This window comes from Saimiri boliviensis, chromosome 16 (assembly GCF_048565385.1).
Source record: "Saimiri boliviensis isolate mSaiBol1 chromosome 16, mSaiBol1.pri, whole genome shotgun sequence".
In the NCBI taxonomy this organism is placed as follows: domain Eukaryota; kingdom Metazoa; phylum Chordata; class Mammalia; order Primates; family Cebidae; genus Saimiri; species Saimiri boliviensis.
In genome coordinates, this window is record NC_133464.1 from 63,107,741 (window position 1) to 63,130,765 (window position 23,025).

A 23,025-nucleotide genomic window follows, 5' to 3' on the forward strand; every position below is an offset into this window, starting at 1 on the left:
TACTACTAAATAAAGTTTACTAATAAAACTATCACAGAGGCCAAAATTTCTTGACATTGTATGCAATCTTCAACAACATTATTTAGCTATAAAGAAAGTAACTAATGTTGGCAAGAATGTGGAGAAATTGGAACCCCTGTGCACTGTGGCTGGGAATGTAAAATGGTGAGACTGCCATGGAAAATAGTATGGCAGATCCTCAAAAAATTCAAAATAAAGTTACCATCTGATCTAGCAATTCTACTTCTGGGTATACAAAAAAAAATTGAAAGAAGGGTCTCAAAAAGATATTTGCAAACCCACGTTCATAGCAGCATTATTCACAATAGCCAAATGGTGGAAGCATCCCAAATGTGCATTGACATTAGAATGTATAAACAAAATGTGATGTATACATAAAATTAAATATTAATCAGCCTTAAAAAGGAAAGAAATTCTGACCCCTGCTACAATATGAATGCACCTTAAGGACATTATATAATACTAAATAAAATCATCCAGTACTAAAAAGACAAATACTGTATGCCTCTACTTACATAAGGTACCTAGGGTAGTTTAAATTCATAGACCGAAAACAGAATGGTTGTTTCCAGGGGCTGAGCTGGAGAGGGGGAGACGAGGAGTCATTTAATGGTACAGAGTTTCAGTTTTGCACGATGAAAAGAGCTCTGGAGACGGCAACAATGTGAATACTTAACTGCACACTTAAAAACAGTCAAGATAGGGCCAGGTGCGGTGGCTCAAGCCTGTAATCCCAGCACTTTCGGAGGCCGAGGCGGGTGGATCACGAGGTCAAGAGATTGAGACCATCCTGGTCAACATGGTGAAACCCCATCTCTACTAAAAATACAAAACATTAGCTGGGCATGGTGGCGCGTGCCTGTAATTCCAGCTACTCAGGAGGCTGAGGCAGGAGAATTGCCTGAGCCCAGGAGGCGGAGGTTGCGGTGAGCCGAGATCACGCCATTGCACTCTAGCCTGGGTAACAAGAGCGAAACTCCGCCTCAAAAAAAAAAAAAAAAAAAAAACAACAACAGTCAAGATAGTAAATTTTATGTGTGTTTTACAATTATGAAATATATATATTATATCAGACAGTGTTTAGCTCTGGGGTTTTTACACCACAGAGTGTTGCCTATGGTTCTGGAAGGCACAGAACAAATTTTCAAGTGTCCTGTGTGAACTGAACCCAGGCTTCACAGCAGCCTAAGCACTTCCCTTACTGAAAGCCCATTCCGGAAGTTCTGACTCTTTAATTCAATGTCTAACCAAATAGCCTTGCAAACCCATTTCCTCAAAACCCAGAGCAAGGCTATTTTGTTTGTATTCTTTTTTTTTTTTTTTTTAGTGGTGAAACTACAAAAGAAAAAGTTATAGAAAGTACAGAAAGATGGACAACTTTTTCCCTTAAATTCATTGAAATTAATTTTTTTTTTACCCTGTAGAATGTTATCTTGAAATTGAATTGTTTTCTCTTGAACCTGCGGAATATCAGGCACACAAATGTAAAAGTTTCTACAAATCTGCAAGGGCCTTTTCCCCCAGACAAGCAAGTTCCTCTGTTGCCTATTTTTATACCCACTGGACACTAAACTGGGGCACCCCGGCCGGCTGCAACAGAGCCAGACGAAACTGCCCCAGGGCTGCTCAAAAGGGGCCATTTTGCACATAAAGAAATAGTGTTGTTTCTGGAACTTCTGGAGAAAAGAGTACACTGTATGCCGATTTACTCAGAAAATGCCTCAGAAACCGTGGAGTTTTAACTTTATTGTCATTTTACAGGTGCCTGCCACCACACCCTGCTAATTTTTGTATTCTTAGGAGAGACAGGATTTCACCACGTTGGCCAGGCTAGTCTTGAACTCCCGACCTCAGGTGATCTGCCTGCCTCGGCATCCCCAAATACTGGGATTACAGGTGTGAGCCACCACGACCAGTCCACACAGTTATCCTTGTTATTCATGATGGCAGTTCTGTCTATAAAGTTGCCTTGAACACTCCCATAGGAAATACTCATCCCTAGCTTCCAGGGGAAACACAGGGTTAGGTTCCTACAAGCCTCTGGTCACAAAATTTCCATCAGCCTCTTATAACCAAAATTTTCACAACTTCATTTTGTGTGTGTTTCTTTTTAAAAAAATGCCTTATTTGGTCTAACTTGTTGGTTCATTCACACTAAACTCACAGCCAACAGCAGTCTGGCCCGTGCTTGAAGGAAGCTTAGCTAACACATGTATTTTCCCCTGCAAGGTACATCACAGCCTTCTTGCACTTAAAAGCATTGGAAAGGGCCAGGTGTGGTGGCTAACACCTATAGTCCCAGCACTTTGGGAGGCCAAGGTGGGTGGATTACCTGAGGTCAGGATTTCAAGACTAGCCTGGCCAACATGGTGAAATCCCGTCTCTACTAAAAATACAAAAATTGGCTGGGCATGTTGGCACATGCCTGTAACCCTAGCTACTCGGGAGGCTGAGGCAGGAGAATTGCTTGAACCGGGAGGTGAAAGTTGCAGTGAGCCGAGATGGAGCCACTGCACTCCCGCTTGGGCGACAGAACAAGACTCCATCTCAAAAAAACAAAAACAAAAACACACACCACTGCACAGCTCTTTAGCCTTGTATTTGGGGAGCCATTTTAAACAGTAAAATTACCAAAAAAAAAAACACAAAAATGCAAAATACATGGCACTGAATTGTCTGCATCCAGGACACCTGTTCACAGTGTGAGAACTGAGGCAAGAGGGCAGCGTGTCACCATGTTCAACCTCCGCCAGGTACGTGTACATTGAGTACTCAGATTTTTTTGCTGCCCTGTGCATATATCCACCAATGACCATAAGATCCCTCAAGTATGGATTTGGGGCTTACAAATACATTTTAGCAAATAGGCAAACTTCACAAGTACAGAATTCTCCAAGATTGAGGATCAACTGTATTAACCAATTTGGGAATTTTCTTAGACCTAAACTTAAAGAAATAAACAGGAAGTCTCTTCAAACCTATCGAGGGGGGAAACTTTTTTTTTTTTTTTTTTTGAGACGGAGTTTCACTCTTGTTACCCAGCCTGGAGTGCAATGGCGCGATCTCGGCTCACTGCAACCTCCGCCTCCTGGGTTCAGGCAATTCTCCTGCCTCAGCCTCCTGAGTAGCTGGGATTACAGGCACGTGCCACCATGCCCAGCTAATTTTTTGCACCATTAGTAGAGACGGGGTTTCACCATGTTGACCAGGATAGTCTCGATCTCTTGACCTCATGATCCACCTGCCTCGGCCTCCCAAAGTGCTGGGATTACAGGCTTGAGCCGGGGGGAAACTTTTAAAAGGTCATTTGAAAATTCAAGGGTTCTGAGCTCCGTACCTGGAGCACTAGTTACTATCTGCCTGGGGTGATGAAAATGTCCTCTTCACTCCCTGAAGTTCAGCAGTCAAAATGCTAGGCAAATGGTCGATTGCCACGGACCTAGCCATGTAGACAACCAGCATCTCCCACCACATCTGCGTGACTTTGACCCAATCACAAGCTGCTCTTCTACCCATGATGGGACTTCCCACAGTTTCCAGAAGGCACTTCCTGAAAATCAATTCCCTTTGTCTATTCATGCCTTTAACATGTCATCCAAATGTAGCTTCAAGTTAGAATTCACTGACATTCTTTCACATTCTAACAAAGATGTCTCTGTTCCAAGATCTCTATGTCATTTCCACATATATGCCAAGATAAAATTCAAGATTTAACAAAATGCCCAATTTTTCCAATTTGCTATTCATAGCAACACCAAGTGTTTTAAGTCATAAAAATGGAGGCATCTGACAGATATACTGCAACTACAAGATCCTTATAAAGTAACAGACGGTTTGTTTTTTTTAATCTCCCTGGAGAAGTAAAGATGCTTTGATTTATGGTAATGATCAATATGTACCAAAACATGCTGCCTCCTTGAGGCAGGTAATATTTAGGGCCACAATACCAGCTTTTCTCCATGTTGACTAGGATCATAGTGTTTCCTCAGAGCTGCAGGAAACATTCAAAATTCACCAGCCTGACACTCTTGTCTATGAGAAGAGATAAGTACCCAAGATGCGTTCCCAGGGAAAAAATCATTTTTGATCATGTCGACTCCCTTGCCCATGATAACTGTCCAAACCTCAGCTCCACCTCCTTTCCTTTGAAACTAAAATAGGAAGCACTGGTATGAAAAACTTCTGCTTTTTAAAGTCTCAAAACTGGTTACTTTTATTTAAAAGCCTTTTTGCCATGACAAATAAAAACACTTTTAAGCCTTTATTAAAGTTATGACCAATATGTTTAATTTTAAAGACATATCTGCCATCCTTAATTACTTCCTTTACTTTAACATCCCTTTCTCATAGAAAATATTCAGAGAAAAAATGTGGGGCCGTGCTTTGGATTTCATGTAGCCAATTTCACCCTGTGCCAGTTGCCAGCAGCATTCCACATCTAGAACGACCATGTGCCTAAGACTTTTCCTGTTCTTTTTGTTTCCTTGGGTCTATTCCTGTCAGGTGCAAGCACTCCAGAAATGTAGAATTATGACATAGGAACTCACACTGAGTCATAGCTGGAACTCATCTCTTCTGAGTTCACAATTAAAAACAAATGAAATCTAAAATTACATTGAAAACATAAAGGCAGGTAGAAGTTTAAAGAGCAGATGTGGCTTCAGCCCCTGCTGGATATGCTCAGGGGGAAACAGATGTCAGTAATAAACCTAGGAAAGCTACAAAGTTAGCTCATATCCATCACCAAGTGAAAATGCTGACATACGTATAAAACTGCCCTGCCTGCTTTCCTACCCGGTCTGAGTGTGCAATATAGAAACAGCCTGGAAAAGAATCCAGAAACCCTGTGGAGACACAGAGCAGGTCTGCCACATTTGCGGTGAGGACATCGGCTTATTGCATGATCAGGGTAGGCTCGCCACACAGCACCATCCGGAAAGGTATGGTTTTCTTCTAACAGTTGGCAGCCAGCCTATGCATCCTCTAAATGCACCAAAAAAACAACAACAACATCAACACATAACCCATGGTTACATTCATTCAAGTCGGCCACAGGAAAATGGGGTTCTTGATGGGGTCTGGGGAGATGACAGAACAAAACTATACATGACCAGGAATGGAATAAAATTAAACCTAAAGTGACCAGGGCAAAAAGCAAAACTAGGAACGATCATCATGCTATTAACAATTACATAAAGACTATAAACACAGAAGAATCTAGGAGAACACCCAGGGCTTGAAAGTTAGAGAAGGTTATAGCTGCCGTACTCTTTAGATGAAGTCTATTTATGAGTCTTTCTTTATATAGTCTGGATAGTTACATAAACTAGAGTCAATCAGGTTTTTCTAAACTGTGCTCTTGTTGCTAGATCTTATTACAGTCTTCACATTTCAGAGCTAGATAAAGAAACACATTTAGCCATATGTTTTATATGGAAAGTACTAACCATACACTTGAAAATAAGGGTGAAGTTTCTTTTTCATATTTTGCAGCCAGGATATTTTATTCACCAAAATTAAATGAAGCAGTCACTTATGAAGTCATATGGACTAATTCGGCCCTGTCAAATTGGAATGCTTTAAATATTAAATTGTACAATCTCAGCTGGAAGTCATCTCTCCCTCCACCAACCTCCCAGGGCACTTGGCACCTATCCTATAATGCAAACATTCTCTAGCTCAAGGAGGTGGCCTACTTTGGTGCATTCAACAGTGGCTAGAGGCCTAAGTCTCTTTGCTTCTACAGGGAGACAAAGAAAAATCATTTAGTATTTTGCAAAGATCCCTTCATTGAATTTTTCTTGGGATCAATAGCCCTTAGCAGAAAACAAGTATTCCACACCCATTCTATAAAGTTCTAGGAAGTTCTTCACAAGCCTCATCAGCAAATAGTATTTTTTACGTAACTTGCTATTAGCTTGGAAATGTACTACAGTCTCTGTTTACATCTGTTTTCTTTAGTTGTTAAATAAGTACTGTCTATTTTTTCTCACTGAGATTAAGGAGTAATCCAGGCAAAATAGTAAGAACATAGATAAGAACTCAAAAGACAATGAATGTCTTAATTCTTTTTCTAGAGTCAGACTGCCTGGGCTTAAATCCCTACAATGCCACTCCCTGGCTCACTGATTTTTGGGCAAGTTACTTAACCTCTCTGTGCTTCAGTGAGAATAACAGCAGTCACTATCTCATGGGGCTGTTGGGAGATTTAAGTGGGTCAACCAGATATGTAAACCCTTTAAAATTGTTCCTGTCACATAGTAAATACTGTATGAGGGTTAGCCATTATTTAGTTACCATTAATTATTATTTACATGACAATATAAATAAATGGAGTGGGTAATCCCAAATCCTGTATCATTTGAAGATGTAATACTTGATCCATACTTACTGGTTATATGTTCTTGGCGAGTTGCTTAACCTCCCAGGCACCTGGTAACCACCTCCCAGGGTACCTGGTAAGTATCCCATGAGGCAAATGTTCTCTAGCTCAAGGAGATGGCCTGATTAGGTGCATTCAGCAGTGGCTAGAGATCTAAGAGTCTATCAACTCAAAATTAGTTTTATACAGGAAATGTATCTGATAAAAGGATACAGGAAAGAAGAAAAAAAGTCCATTTTTTCTTTTCTTCTATATCATTATTTGTGGTCCAACTTCACCAAAGCTACCACAACAGACAAACAATGGAATCAGATCAGAGTGAGTTTAGAATTCAGGAGAGCAGAAGAAACTGACAGAGATTGCGAGTCTCCCTGGAATGGACGTAGCTGTAGCACCAGCCTCACCGGGGCCTGGTCATCAGAAGGATAGATCCCACCTGGGCCAACCTATCGGCAAGCAGCTGGGACGAAGGGGCATCTGCAAACTCACAGACATGCAGCCACTCTCATCAACACACAGAACAAATTGACTCCAAATATACCCTCACCGTCTGAGACTGCGGTTTATTCAGATCACGGTGATGTTTCACGAAAGTCACTTTAATTTCCTCTGGTTCTAAAATTCAGTGACTCTCTGTGGAGGCTCATTGATTACTGCTCTTTGTATTCTTTAGCATGACCCAATCAGCTACTAGGTATTGGGATTCCTAGAAATGTCTGAAGAATGGTATGTTCCAGTTAACCACTAACTAGACAAACCAAATTTGTCTAATCAAGTCAGGATTCAGATCTCAAATGGACGAAAAAAAAAAAAAAAAAAAGGAAAGAAAGAAAAAAAGAAAAAGAAAAAACATCTTAAGGAAAAACATTTTTATTTCAAGTCTTGTTGAAAAATGAAAATACACTGATGAACTTTTGTATTGAGTAATGGAAGTATTGAACATTGCTTAATATTTTTTGATGACTCGAAGCCTAAATTTCCATCGGGTTTCAAAAGAGCAATAAATACAGGGCTAGTGATCCAAAGGAGGATATTACTCCCAGTTTAAAGAGAGGCAGGGACCTGTGTCCTGAAGGGACAAGGGGATTCAAACAGGGGGAGACTGCAGGGGGAAGTGACACAGGATGGCAGGTGGCAAAGGATTTTTAAGCTCAGAAACCCCACAAACTTACAGAAGACACAAACCCAAAACCATGGTCCATATTGATTTTAAATACCAATGCTAGAATAAAGGGTTCTATCAGTCTAAAGAGGTAAGATGGGGCAAGATCACACAACAAACTAAGGAGTTTTGCCCATAAGGAGTCAGGAATCACCAAACATTCTTCAGCTGAAAGAACAGAGACTGGGAAGAGGATGACATGATCAAATGAGTGGTTCAGAATGATAGAGCTGGAAGAAATGTAAATGAAGAGGGCAACACTAAGCACCGTTTAAAACATTCTTGTTAAATGCTTAACATATTTTACCAGTTTAATCTCATTTCACAGATAAGAAATTGAGACCAAGGAATTAAATCGGTTTTTCCAGATCAGTGACTCCAGCATTGTCTACTAACGGCCATAGAGAACCAGTGGAGAAAACCTTGTTTTCTGTAAAGGACTTAGCACCATGTGTGGGATACGGTAAGTGCTCATGTAATTGTCAGTTCCCTTACTTGCCCTTGTCTACTATGGGTTGAAAAGGAGAAATCCGGGAGCTAAAAGGACGGGAATGCCACCATGGCATATTTCACTGGGGCACTGGCACAGGCTTTACATTTCGGGGGCCATAAGCAGTTAACTTGGGATGTTGTCTCCTGAAAATTGCTGCCTATAAGCGACAGTTGACTCTGACTCAGGAATACTCCTGTTTTGAACAAAAAGGATCCATCCAAAGTCAGGAGACCATTACTCCTTGTCAATGGAAGCCTCCAAGAGGTGACATGCATTCCTTCTAGTGGAAAGAGGGTAGGGGCTCTGCATTGCAATGCTGCGTTCAAAATGAAGACGGGCTGCAGGATGTGTTGCTGATTAAAATGTTTTGCCTAATCTGACAGTTTTAAAACAATACTCTATTTTTTATTCCAATACCATATGATACTAGGGAAGCCTTGAAAACCAGAAACATTTTTCACCCAAGTCTATGGCAAAGTTCAAGAATGACTCCATGGATAATACTTATGTTGCATGATAAATAAACTCCTCTCGAATCCAATGAATTGAACTGAAAAACAAAAGTATAATGACAGTAGGAAGAGTGCAATAAAAGATGAAAAGCCAGGCTCCATGCCACTATTCTTGTTCTTTTGTTCAAAACACCATTATTGGTTTCAAATATTCTTGTCTATCAACAGGGTTAATATCTTATTTGCCTAAAGGCAAAGGGCTTGATCTGATGGTTTTGTGGGGCCCCTTCCTGGTCTAAGAACTCTAATCTCATTCGGTTTTGCTGGACCAAGAGCTTTCCAAAGTCATGACTTTTGTCTTAACTGCCTGAGGAATCTGGGGGTTACCCTGAGGCTCTCATTGAATAAATACTACAGAAAGTAAACGCTGAAAATTGTCTTTCCTATTTATGAAGTGGTTATTCAAAATAATATTTCCTTTTTCTTCAAATTTGATTAAAGTATCCATTTCATTATGCCTTTTCATAAGGGAGTCAGACTGAAGTCCTAATAATCTTACTGGAAACATTTTCATTCCAACAAATTAGATATTAATGAAGGTTTATCCTTACAATTGAAGAAAGGAACTAATTCATTAGGAAAATGAATAACACACATATATGCTTATCAATAGACCCTAAAAGAAATACTTTCATATGAAAGGTGTGTTTTACATCCTAAAATTAGTTCTAGCATTTGGTATGGAGCCAAGGCAATTCAGTAACTTTGCCATTTATAGCAAAGTTTAGGCCAAGTTGCAGGGCACACAAAAAAGTATACTTGCTTGACATTTTAAGTCCATAGAGCCAATCTGAATATCCAGGCAGGAAGGGACTTTGTCTAACCAATATTCTGAGCTCTTTGAAAGTGAAGGAGAGTCCCTATATTTCCATCGGGGTATAGCTCACAGAGCACTTACAGGAAAAAAAAGAAAATCCATAAGCAATGAAAACTTAAGTTCAGAGAAGACACATCATAGCTCCTAAAAGAAAAATCCAAAAGATAAAAGGTCACTGATATACAGATGTACCTTACTTCACTTAAGAATAGATGAAGACTAGAAGGGAGTGAAAGTGGCTAAACTTGGGAAGAGAGAAAAGGTAAATCCATCCACTATTTGAGAGAACATCTGCCTGCCAAGCGTAGACGATTCAGTTGTGGATCCTGAAAATTCCTTTTTCCATCAAATTTAAGATGAAACTTTTATTTTTTATTTTATGTTATTTTTGAGATAGGGTCTTGCTCTGTCACCCAGGCTGGAGTGTACTACTGCCATCATGGCTCACTGCAGCCTCAAACTCCTGGGCTCAGGTGATCCTCCTGCCTTGGCCTCCCAAAGTACTGAGATTATAGGTGTGAGCCACCGTGCCTGGCCAAGAAGAGAGTTTTAAATGTTAATAAATTAGCCTGTGATGACACTTAATTATATTGGGTGTCAAGAAATCACAGAAAAAGTAACACCTCCTGTTGTCAGCAGCTCACAGAATGGTGGGCTATATGTAAATGTATACAAGGAAATTGCCACATTGTAATAAAATGCCCTGTTAGTGGCACACACTCATGGCCATGAAAGAGCAAAGAAGAGCAAGAGACGAGCTGAAGGGGGAGGACAGGAAACCCAGTCAACTTTTAGTTTATGTCTTTTAAAATAAGGAAGAGACTCTAATCAGAAGTTGACAGGTATCACCTTCCAATATTGTGACTTTCTCAATATCACAGAGGCCAGAGTTTTAATGAAAATCATTCTGCAAAGATGACACTGACTTTTTCTTAATCTCCTCCACTTCATCTTCCCCAAAAAGATTAACTGAACTAATAAACTCCAAACTTCTGGCCTACCTTCTAGTTTATAGGAAATCATGAATGAAAGAAACTGAATGGCCTCAACAGGAAAAAATCAGACACATCCTGGATGTGGGATGTCCTCCAAGGAAAGTGGCCTGGTCCCTTTAAAAAGTCAATTTAAAAAAAATAATAATAACCCCCTGCACGGTGGCTCACACCTGTAATCCCAGCACTTTGGGAGGCTGAGGCAGGCAGATCACCTGAGGTCAGGAATTCGAAAAAAGCCTGACCTACATGAAGAAACCCCACCTCTACCAAAAATACAAAATTAGCTGGGCATGGTGACGCATGCCTGTAGTCCCAGCTATTCAGGAGGCACAGGCAGGAAAATCGCTTGAACCCAGGAGGCGGAGGTTGCAGGGAGCCGAGATCGAGCCATTGCACTCTAACCTGGGCAACAAGAGTGAAACTCCATCTCAATAAATAAATAATAAAATAAAAATCAGACAGGTGCAGTGGCATGTGCCTGTAGTTCCAGCTACTTGGGAGGCTGGGGTGGGAGGATCAGTTGAGCCCAGACACTCCAGGATGCAGTGAGCTATAATCTCAACACAGCCCTCCAGTCTAGTTGACAGAATGAGACCCTGCCTAAAAAATATGTATGTATTTAGAGAGAAAGCATCATGACACCTGCATACCCCAATTAACCTCCAACTGTTCAGCAAAAAACATACATACATGTATATACACATCCACATGCCTTCACACACGCATATATACACACACACAAACAGAGAAAACAAATGCAGGCCATGCACGGTGGCTCACACTTGTAATCCCTTGGGAGGCCAAGGCAGGTAGATCACTTGAGATCAGGAGTTTGAGACCAGCCTGGCTAACGTGGCGAAGCCCCATCTCTACTACAGATATTTTTTAAATTAGCTGGATATGGTGACAGGGGCCTATAATCCCGGCTACTCAGGAGGCTGAGAGAGGAGAATTGCTTGAATCCAGGAGGTATAGGCAGAGGTTGCTCTGAGCCAAGATGGCACCACCGCACTTCACTCGTAGGCCACAGAGCGAGATGACTGTCTCAAAAAAAAAAAAAAAAGAGAGAGAGAGACAGAAACCAAATGCAGTACCATGTTAATGAATAAATTTAGATAGTAGATACACAAATAGGCAACATAAATTATTTCAATTTTTTTACAATAAAAAGCTGGGGGAGGGGAAGAAATGCTGCTAAGAACTTAAACATATAAAAAGGAAGTAAGTACATCTACAAGGAAATTTAAAAGAGTAAACAAGGAAAGTTATGCCTTATTTATCATATAAGTAGCAAAGATATTTAAACAGGCTAATAGGTGACTTATTTATCTCTGAAAACGGTTACACTTTCAGTATCTCAGATTTGTAGGCGTTTTCTACTATAATCTATCCCAGGTTTACTATGTAAATAGAGAGTATTTTATGACTTCAGATGAGAACGAAACTGTATGCTTCTGCTTTTCACGCTTCGGTGCACAGCGTGCTGTAAATATAAATGACTCCAAGATAAGTCAGTCAGGAGAGATCAAATAACTTGATGTTTTTACAATTCTGTCAGAGATAGATGACTGGATTTACCTATAAGGGAGAAATGCAGTCTAGAGTTTGCACGTTCCTCTGATTTTTCTCATATTAAATTATATTTAAGTATTTCCATAATGCTAATAGTCCTAGTCCCAACACCCCTTACATACTGTGTGGTACCACAAGGAAATGGAAACTGTAACAATAATTTCAGCAATTGGGAGGAGGAAGGAGAGAGTATTACTTTCATACACTGTGTATAATAATAAGTGATATATGAATTTTCACTTTCTTGTAGCTCCTCTAACCCATGCGAAGATAATAATTTCATGTCTATTCACCACAGATGTTAACAATAATAGATCTGTTTCAACTGTTCACCAACAAAACCAGATCGGGGCATTAAATGACGTTGATCTCCAAAAGTTTATTACAAAACAATAGCAATAACCGTAAGCTACTCCGTAACTGTCTCTAAGTCCTAACTAACCATAACCATTAAAAGAAGCATTTACTGGCAAAGGAGCCGACACCATGGCGAAGTCCGGGGATAAGAGCAGCAGCAGCGGGAAGAAAAGCCTGAAACGGAAAGCGGCTGCCGAAGAACTTCAGGAGGCTGCATTCGCTGGGGATGGGGAGACGGAAAGCGGGGACCAGATCCCGAAAGCGGCTGCCTTTCCGCCAGGCTTCAGCATTTCGGAGATTAAATACAAACAGCGGCCACACTGAATGTTCACGCGGTGGAAACAGCAGCAGCGGAAGGAAAAGTTGGCAGCTAAGAAAAAGAAAGAGAGGCACTTGGTGATAAGGCTCCACCAAAGCCTGTACCAAAGACTATTGATAACCAGCCAGTGTTTGATGAAACCACAGTAGACCCTAATGATGAAGAGGTTGCTTATGATGAAGCTACAGATGAGTTTGCTTCTTACTTCAACAAACAGACTTCTCCCAAGATTCTCATCACAACATCAGATAGACCTCATGGGAGAACAGTTAAGACTTTGTGAACAGCTCTCCACAGCTATACCAAACTCACATGTTTATTACAGAAGAGGACTGGCTCTGAAAAAAATTATTCCACAGTGCATCACAAGAGATTTCACAGACCTAATTGTTATTAATGAAGATCATAAAACCCCAAATGGACTTATTTTGAGTCACTTGCCAAATGGCCCAACTGCTCGTTTTAAAATGAGCAGTGTTTGTCTTTGTAAAGAAATTAAGAGAAGAGGTAAGGACCCTACAGAACACATACCTGAAATAATTCTGAATAATTTTACAACATGGCTGGGTCATTCAATTGGACGTATGTTTGCATCTCTCTTTCCTCATAATCCTCAATTTATCGGAAGGCAGGTTGCCACATTCCATAATCAACGGGATTATATATTCTTCAGATTTCACAGATACATATTCAGGAGTAAAAAGAAAGTGGGAAGTTAGGAACTTGGACCACATTTTACCTTAAAATTAAGGTCTCTTCAGAAAGGAACCTTTGATTCTAAATATGGGGAGTATGAATGGGTCCATAAGCCCCGGGAAATGAATACAAGTAGAAGAAAATTCCATTTATAAAGTACTGAGAGAATAATACTGGATTTTGCTGAACAGGCCTATCTTGCTTGGTAAATTATTTTTGACAGAATACTCTTCGAAATGGCATTTGCTGATTTCATAAACCTTTCATGTCTGGACAGACTACCAAACGCCATAAATTGTCACTGTGTGTTTATGTAAAAAATACAAATAAAAGTTATTTTGGTGATGAAAAAAAAAAAAAAGAAGCATTTACTAAAAAGAGACTCATTCATCAATTTGGGACAATTGAATTTTTCCTGACTCAAACACTTCCCCTTAGGCATTCACAATATGTTCCAGTACTCTTACTAAGAGTACTCCTAGTAAGAAACTCTACTAGGAGTACTCCTGGTAAGAAACTCTACTAGGAGTTATCTTAGTAAGAAACCCTACTAAGTTTCTTCTGATACTTTCCTCTTTCACATACAAGTAACATTATCAAAAGTGTCCTGACAGGCTCTCTAATCTGCCTTCATTTGTCAGTGCCAAAAATCAGTTCCCAGGCCTCAACATTTTTCACTTAATCAGTATTATTGTTTGCACACTCAATTTGTAATGCAACTTATCAGGCCCTTGCAGATGGCATACAATGTATGCCGTTCCATTAGCTGAAGAGCGTGTGCTACATACGCAGTCCAAGACGAGAGGCCATCTAAGGTCCTCTCTCCACTCTTCTCTAGAATCAGGGCTAACAGAGGTAAGAGAGCTCACCCTGAACAAGCAGTATCTGCAGGGGGCTATTTTTAGATCATTTACAACTCAAGCAACTTGGACTGGTAAAGAAAGGTCAAGATTTATTAAGTCTTTCTAGTATCTGTCATGAACTGGTTGATCCTGAGCAAACCACACAGCATCTCCAGGGTCTAAGCCAGAAGCCACTCCTGAGGTCATTTAACAGCCAGCTCCTTTTCCTGATCAAGACCCAGTGAGATTCATTGTCTCTGCTGCTAAAACTAAGACAAAATCCTGGGTGAAATGAGCCACATCTGTGAAAAATTCTAATAAACTTTTCCGCTTGAAAAGAACAAACGCCAGAGAAAGCTGCTCATGCCAGAAAAATATGGCCACACATCTCAGGACCAGATCCTGGCCCCCAATCATCACTGCTAAAGCTACCGTATCATTCCTTAACCCAGGGAGGGAACTCCATAAACATGAACTGAAGCTGGGCATGGTGGCTCACGCCTGTAATCCCAGCACTTTGGGAGGCTGAGGCTGGTCAATCGCTTTGATCTCAGCCCCTAAAGTTTGAGACCAGCCGGGGAAACATGGCAAAAACCCATCTCTACTAAAAATATAAAAATCAGCTGGACGTTGGTGGTGCATGCCTATAATCCCAGCTACTTGGGAGGCTGAGGCAGGAGGATCGCTTGAGCCTGGGGAAGTGGAAGTTGCAGTGAGCTAAGATTACACAAGCCCACTCCAGCCTGAGCAACAGAGGGAGACCCTGTCTCAAAAAACAAAAAACAAAAACCTAACTGAATGAAAAAGTGAATGATGCTCCCATCAGCCTTGCTATGGCTGTTTCTGGCTACCAACCACATGTGACAGGGAACCTCTGACCCCACATGTGGCCTTCTGTGAGACCTTCCTGGGCAACAACTATCATACTAAATTTAGTAAAATGTGCCACCTCAGTGGTCAGACCTACTGATCTTTCCCCTGCCTGTCATCCTTTCTTCCTCTCCCTCTTTCTTTTTACAATCATTTACTTTGGGTCATCCAGGAGTTTGGCTTTTTCTAGCTGCTAGACTGGCAATAAACATGTTCCATTGCCATGTTCCTGAGGCTGGAAGCTGTGAAAAGAATGCATGAGGCATTTAAGGTTATACAACTGAAAACAAATTTTAAAATCAAATGAAAGTAAAGTCCAGTTTTCACGTGCATTTCCCCCCAGTATTCATTCATGACTGCGAACTGGGAAATTACAAAATAGGGAAAATCTAAAAATGGACACCTGCAAAAAGCACACCCAAATCTGAATAGACGGCTTCAATTTTAAAAGGAAAAATATTACAAAGACTTAAACCACAGTCTTTGTGGTTTGTTCCTTCAGCTGGAAAGGATTTCTTAACACTGTAATTACATTTATTACATCAATAGCCGGGGAAGTGGGGGTGGGCAGGAGGAATGACAACATTCATTCTTAACTCCAGTGAATCCAGTTACATCCAAAAAGATAGAGAGATGTAATCTCAAGAACGAAAATTACTTGAGTGAGCCACACACATTTACGTAAAGTACATTCAGGACAACTAGTTTCAGATCACACAAATTGGTGCAAATTATAGAATGCATTCTTATGAGTAGCAGAATTGCAAGGACCAAATGCTTTTTAAAACATCTTAATTAACAGGTAGACTCAAAATGTTTTGAAATATAGGTAAAAAGAATTCTACCAAATTGCTCCTACTCATTTCTAAAGCCTGACGAAACATGAGAGAAAAAGACATCTGTTCATTTTCAAAGCTGGAAATGTTTCCAGTTAGCTACGAAAAATGCAGCTCTCTAAAGAACTAGTTCTCAATGTCGCTATTACGCCATAAATTTCCCTTTACTTTCCAGTAGTGAAGCAAGTTGAGAATTCTCTGCTCTTTCATTGCTTAGTTGCATGAAAGTCGTTTGAGGAAGGAAGTTTTATGGCAGACCAAAATATACTTCTCCATCAGTTCCCAACTGCCACACAAATTCCACCCATATTTTACATATAGCCTCATCTCAGGAAGATCCACTTTTTTTCGTAACACCGAGTGCTTTATAAAACATTATTAATAGATTCCATGTAGGTTTTGACTATAAAACTGTCATCAGACTGAAATGGTCATGTTAAAATTAAGAAATAAAAAATGATTACGTTCAGAGCACTTAAGAGGAAATCAAGGGACAAAACCTTAAGGGATAAAAGTAACGCAGGTACAGATAAAGAGCCTAAGAAGAAAAACACCGAGCGCAGAGACCGTCACAGGCTCCGACAGGAGCTGAGGGGACTCTGCATCATCATGGGAAAAGAAGGTGCCTGCATCTTTGTAACATCAGCATCACAAGCTACGCAACCCAGACTCAGGACTGAAGATCTATTTGCCATGAGACAACAGGAAAAATAGTTAACTTTGGTGTCTTGTCTCTTCATACTGTAATGTGCACACAAATCACCTGAAATCTTCTTAAAATACAGACTCTGGTTCATGAGGTCTTGGGAGACAACTAAGTGTCTGTATGTCCCACCAGCTCCCAGGTGACGCCAGTGCTGCTGGTGCACGGACCATAATTTGGGTAGTAAGCTCTTAAATCACATGTGAAGAGACGGAGTTAAGGTAGCATGCTATGATAAAAGAACGAGGCAATATGCGTAAAGTATTTTAGATTCCCAGAGAGAAAACCACCATGAACTAAAATTAGAATCACTACAGTGGTGAATTGAACAGACTATAATTGAAGTGTCGTAAGATAATTAGCGTATGTCTTTGAATACAAATCCCACTCCCTAGAATTTCAGAGTTTAAAGTGGTTAAAGTTTTCAGTCTTTAACTACTGCCTATAAAACACCACCTCTAAAACATACCGGAAAAGCATGTGAAAAGTAAGTTTCCTGACCTCATGGAGTTTAAAATCTAGGTGACTAAAGAAAGCAAAATTCCTTGGCTGAGTGCAGAGGCTCGTGTTTGTAACACCAGCACTTTGGGAAGCTGAGATGGGAGGATCACCTGAGGTCAGGCATTCCAGACCAGCCTGGCCAACATGTTGAAACCCCATCTTTACTAAAAATATAAAAATTACTCATGTGCGGTGGCATGCACCTGTAATCCCAGCTACTTGGGAGGCTGAGGCAGAAGAATTACTTGAACCTGGGAGGTTGCAGTGAGCAGAGATTGCGCCACTGCACTCCAGACTGGGCGACAAGAGAGAGACTCCATCTCAAAAAAAAAAAAAAAAAAAGGCAAAATTCCTTAGTTGAAACAATAGCAAATAATACAAACACAAATAATTAAGTTCAAAAATTTATAGTAAGGTAGGCAGATTAAATCACATTGATAAGATTTATTTTACGAAACAGAAAAAAAACCCGTAGGGGGGTCAGTTACTTTCAATTGTCTAGAATCTAAAAATGAGATATCCTGTCCAGAGGCGAGTACTGACATTAGCACAGCCCACCAGGAATCTGAAGCTATCCTCGGAGCCACATGTTTACAAAGGGGCTTCAGAGTTAGGAGCTTTTCATGTTAAAGAGCAGAAAAATAGGTGTGCCTCAGAAGGCGGACAAAATTACAGTATGACATACCCAACCAAGACCTCTAGTGCAGGAAACAGATCACTGACTTAATGTATCAAGAAAGATAACTTCGTACAATGAGCCTCATTCTTTTCAGTTTGGCCCGTAATCTCATGGGCTATATTTCTTTAGCACTCAAAAGTAAGCAGAATATTAGTGCTTTCGGCATTCCTAAATGAGGTTAGGCATAAGATTACAGCAAATTTCACCTGAAAATTTAAAAAAGAAAAGCTAGAATTGACTCATCTTGGTAACTGTCAAAGTTAGGTATTTAATGTTAGAACTGACAAACTTACAAAAGATAAAAAGGTTTTCTGACATGAAGATCAGTCCTTAGAGAATCTGTGGCAGAATATTTCTTGAGATTGCACGATATAGAAACTGGGTGGTCTCTGGCATTGAGTAACATGGATTTCTTGGGAATACATTTTTCAGAAATGTATTCTGTTCCTGCCTCGACCCTTGACTAGATAGAACTGCTGCTTGTTTTCTCACTGAGAAGGCAGGTCTTTGTGGTGCAAGGTGCTACCAGATTTGGAGTAGAAGCCTTTTATTCCTGAGCCCAGCAGCCTCTGTGAAGTGCTTGGTAGCACTTCACTGTTGAATTCCATCAAAAGCAATATGTGGCCAGCACGGTGGTGCCCACCTATAATCCCAGCACTTTGGGAGGCCGAGGCAGGCAGATGGCTAGATCTCAGCAGGTCGAGACCAGCCTGGCAACACAGTGAGACCCCATCTCTACTAAAAATTTAAAAAAAAAAATAGCTGGGCATGGTGGCATATGCCTGTGGTCCCAGCTACTTAGGAGGCTAAGGTGGGAGGATTATTACCTGAGCCCAGGAGGTCAAGGCTGCAGCGAGCTGAGATTGTGTCACTGCACTCCAGCCTGGGCTGACAGAATAAGATCGTCTCAAAAAATAAAAAAAGCAATATGTTCACCCCTTCATTAAGACATCCAAAGGAACTCAAAAGCAACCATGGAGCATTTCTTATTGATCTCAGCCACTGGAGAGATGAAATGACAAAAAACTAAAAAAAGATGAGAGCAATGGTTGTTCTTCCATTGGTGGGAGTAACATGTAACAGGGATCCTTTGTGTCTTTCGATGTGCTCAGACTTTTTAAAATGTAGTTTTCCTTTTTAAAACAGTTCTACTGCAGCAGCAATCAGTTTTGTTAAGCTGTCAAGATCATAAAGTGAGCAGATTTCAGCGATGCCCTTCATTTTCTCTTTTCTTTTTATTTCGCTCTGTCAGCCAGGCTGGAGTGCAGAGGCATGATCTCGGCTCACTGCAACCTCTACCTCCCAGGTTCAAGCGATTCTCCTGCCTCAGCCTCCCAAGTAGCTGGGATTACAGGCACGTGCCACCCCCCTGGCTAATTTTTGTAGTTTCAGTAGAATCAAGGTTTTGCCATATTGGCCAGGGTGGTCTCAAATTCCCGACCTCAAGTGATCCATCAGCCTCGGCCTTCCCAAGACTTCATTTTCTTAAACTAATTTTCAAAATTTCTTTTGAATTATAAGGATGACTAATTATGGAATGGGGGAACCAAAAAAGAAAGAGAAGCACATGAGCTTCAGAAGGTGGAATATTCTGAAGGCCAAAGCCACCTTTGGTTGTGACTTTTGTCCCGCCTTTTCTCCATTCAGTTTAAAATGGTGAAGGACATTAACTGGAGTCAGACAGGTTCAACCCTGCTAAGTCCACTTCTCAGGTGAAAAATGACTTAAGCATTTGTGCTCCAGATTCATCACCTCTCACACGGGGATGAGAACGTCCGATCTTTGCCTTATAGAGTTCTCATGAGACTTAGATGAACGATAAATCTACTGTGCTTGAACACGTGCGTGGTCCAGCACGGCTCGTCGTCCATGTTCACTGGATGCTGGCTATTCCTACTGTACCTCTCTCTTTCAATTCCCGCCTTTGAATTTCTTCTGTCCCCCTTCCTTTATTCCACCTATCAGTTCTTTGGCTGCTGTTTTGAATTTATTTCCTTCCAGGGCCTTCCCACCTAGCCCCACTTGAAGCCTTTTCCTAAGACTGCTCCAGGCTCAGTCAACACATACTCCATTTGCACACAGAGGTCTAGGGGGCTGAGGTGAGAGAGAGCAGGCAGAAGCTCTCCTGTGTAGAGGCTTCATCCAGGCAATGAAAGAAATGAGGAGATTGAAGGAGCAAAGGAAAACCACCCCTGCCAAGTTCCAAATGACACGATGCAGCTGACACAGGACCCCACTTTCTGGTACACAGGGACTGTGTTTTACCTTATTTCATTAACCCAGGTAATGCTAGATCCATTGGTGAGGCAGTCTAGAAGCTCACCTAGTGATACGTCCATTAACAAAGGCTAAGTTCCAGCTACACACTTCGAATCCAAAATGTCATTAAACTATGACTACGACCACTACTAGTAATGACATTTTGGATTTGAAGAAAAACAGAGGCAAGAGCTCAGCCTTTGTGCATAAGCCTCTTTTCCTAGAACTTTATTAGACCCAAGCCAGCACTGAAAATTGTGTCATTTCTACCAATTCTCCTTTGGGCTCTGTTCCTCTTTGTTCCAAAAGCTCAGTCCCTTTGATATCCCTGCAACACATTTAAGCATTTCCACTTGGTCCACTCCATGTCAGAAAGGGCTTGCAAGTGACGGGTTTCTCCATTACATCTTTGCTAATTAATCTGCAGAACAAGGATGGCGAAAAGGGAAAGGACTCTCCTGTTCTCACAAAAGTGTTTATCACACAAGCCCTGCTGCAAAAGGTGAATCAACTGGTGGCTTATGAGTCTCAAAGGTTTGTCCCAGGTCAAAAAGTAAGTGTCTTCAATTCCCATGTTAGGGCTGTTGGAGCAGAAAGCAGCATGTGTGACCCCCAAATGCTAGCGTGACAAGAAAACATGGCTTCCTTTATGGTTCCTTGCAGTTTTGCTGCAGCAGTTTCAACTGCTGGGTACGATGCATAATGCAAATTATCCTTTGGATAATTTCATTCTCTCATTATCCACATGGCATTCTAGCAAGGAAGTAATGACAGAAGAGCCCTACAGGAAAAAGTAAAATAACTCTCTTCACTATTTTAGAATTTCAGTTTTAGAAAAGCAACAGTCGGGTTATAATTTGGTGACAAGAGATATGATTAGTTTTAGAACTCCTTCATTGAAAATAGTTCTACCAAGCTTTTTCAGAACTAACTCATTATCCAAAACTGAATTAAACAGAACTTATTTAAAAATTAGACGCAGTAGGAGGAGGAGCTGGGAGAGGAACAGATGTCATAAAGAAGTCTTGGGCTACAAACTCAAAAGACCTGTTCATGCCAAAATGCGTCTAGGGGTTCCTAGACTGAGAGGTTTCACTGTCATGAGCCACTTTCTAAACCCGTCTTTGTCAAGTACAGACAGACAGCAAGCCTTCTCAGGTTACTCTGAAGCTCCATGAAGTGAACAATGCTTGTTACAAGGGTGAGGTTAAGATCAGCCAACTTATGCTTTGACATTTTAAATTGTCAGATGATTAACAATTTGACAGATGCTCCTGAAACAAGATTTTTGTTTAAACAAGATTTTTGTTAAATTATTCAGATGTTCGCACTGCTCAGGTACATCAAGAACAAAGTAATCAGATGCCTTCCCATGATTTTATCTAAATTCCCATGATTGTACTCTAAAACATACAAACAAGGTGGCGAAAAGCCAAAAGGTAATTCAAGAAAGATACTTTAGATTATCTGCTCTTGTTGTGATTATTGATGTATTATTCATATTATCAGACTGAGAGTGTTAGATTCCGAAAAAGGGGCTGGTGACCCTATTCCTCCATTCAGCTCAGCTGAAGAAGTCATTAACATAGGGAAAATAATCTTTTTTTTTACCGCCAGCTACAAAGCTGGCATATATGGTTAAAACAAACAAAACAAACAAACAACAACAACAAAAAAAACAGGCAGAGCACAGTGCTCATGCCTACAATCCAGCACTTTGTGGAGACCAAGACAGATGGATCATGAGATGAGGAGATCGAATCATGGAGACCATCCTGGCTAACATGGTGAAATCCCATCTCTACTAAAAATACCAAAAAAAAAAAAGTTAGCTGGGTGTGGTGGGGCACACGCCTATAGTCCCAGCTACTGGAGAGGCTGAGGCAGGAGAATTGCTTGAACCCAGAAGGAGGAGATCGCAGTGAGTTCGGATTGTGCCACTGCACTCCAGCCTGCGCAACAGAGTGAAACTGTCTCAAAAACAAGGAAAAGAAATTCCAAGAAAGAAAAACTAACTGTAGGCAAAAAGACAACAATAATTTTGACCTGTCTTATATTGGCAGCTTATTCCAATAAGTTCTGAGATGGCACCGTTTTCACAATGATTAATATCTCTCTGAAGAGTTCGAAAAACAAACACTGGTGATTGCTGACAGAGCCAGAGTTAAACTGTGTTCTGTGGGTCCGCGTCGGGTGGCAATCCAGTGCAAACTTCTGCCCATAATCGATGCCATCCACAGTCAAGCATGTAACGGCACCCCTGCTTGGATGAGGGACTGGACCAGGGTTCCAAAAGAAGCATGTCTATAGAATCTTCTGTTTTCAGTTCAAGGGCTGTACACAAATTCTTCAGAATGCAGCCTTTTCCTGCATACAACAAGCCCCTCTACTTCACTCCCACCACCTACACACCAGCGAGAAACTGCCCAATGCTCTTCACGAGGGAGTAAACTTCTGTCAGCCTTAGGTCTTCCCTGAAGAGTTGAGAGGTTGCAGTCTGGCTGTACCAGGGAACAGCATGAACAAAGGTAAGAGAATGCATCTCCCCTCAACCCCAGGGAGCTCTCGCAGAGCGTGCTTCCCTGTCCCTGGCACGAAGCCCACACACCCTGTACGTCCAGCTCCCACGATGTAAGGATCTAACTGCATAATTTGGATGTCTCCAAAACCAAGCTAGCATCGGCTGTTTCTGCACCAGCTCTCAGGGACTGCCCCTGTCGCTAAGTCGTTTCAGCTCTCAAGGGAGACCAAAAGACCAGCATATTATTTTTAGAGGGAATAAGGGAATTGAAAAAGAGAAACAGGTTTTTTTTGTTTTGTTTTGTTTTTTTTTTTGAGATGGAGTCTCGCTCTGTGGCCCAGGCTGGAGTGCAGTGACAGTGTGATCTCGCTCACTGCAACCTCTGCCTCCCGGGTCAGGTTCAAGCAATTCTTCTACCTCAGCCTCCCAAGTAGCAGGAATTACATGCACGAGCCACCATGCCCAGCTAAATTTGTATTTTTTAGTAG

General features: G+C 41.1%; 1 protein-coding gene and 1 pseudogene across 4 annotated transcripts in view; one reads left to right on the plus strand and one right to left on the minus strand.

Annotated features, from left to right (window-relative positions):
• Nucleotides 1-23,025, minus strand: part of LRCH1 (leucine rich repeats and calponin homology domain containing 1) — a 219,495-nt gene that overhangs the window by 169,075 nt on the left and 27,395 nt on the right. The gene's annotated exons all lie outside the window — the stretch shown is intronic.
• LOC101033981 (ribosome production factor 1 pseudogene) lies at nucleotides 12,441-13,684 on the plus strand (annotated as a pseudogene).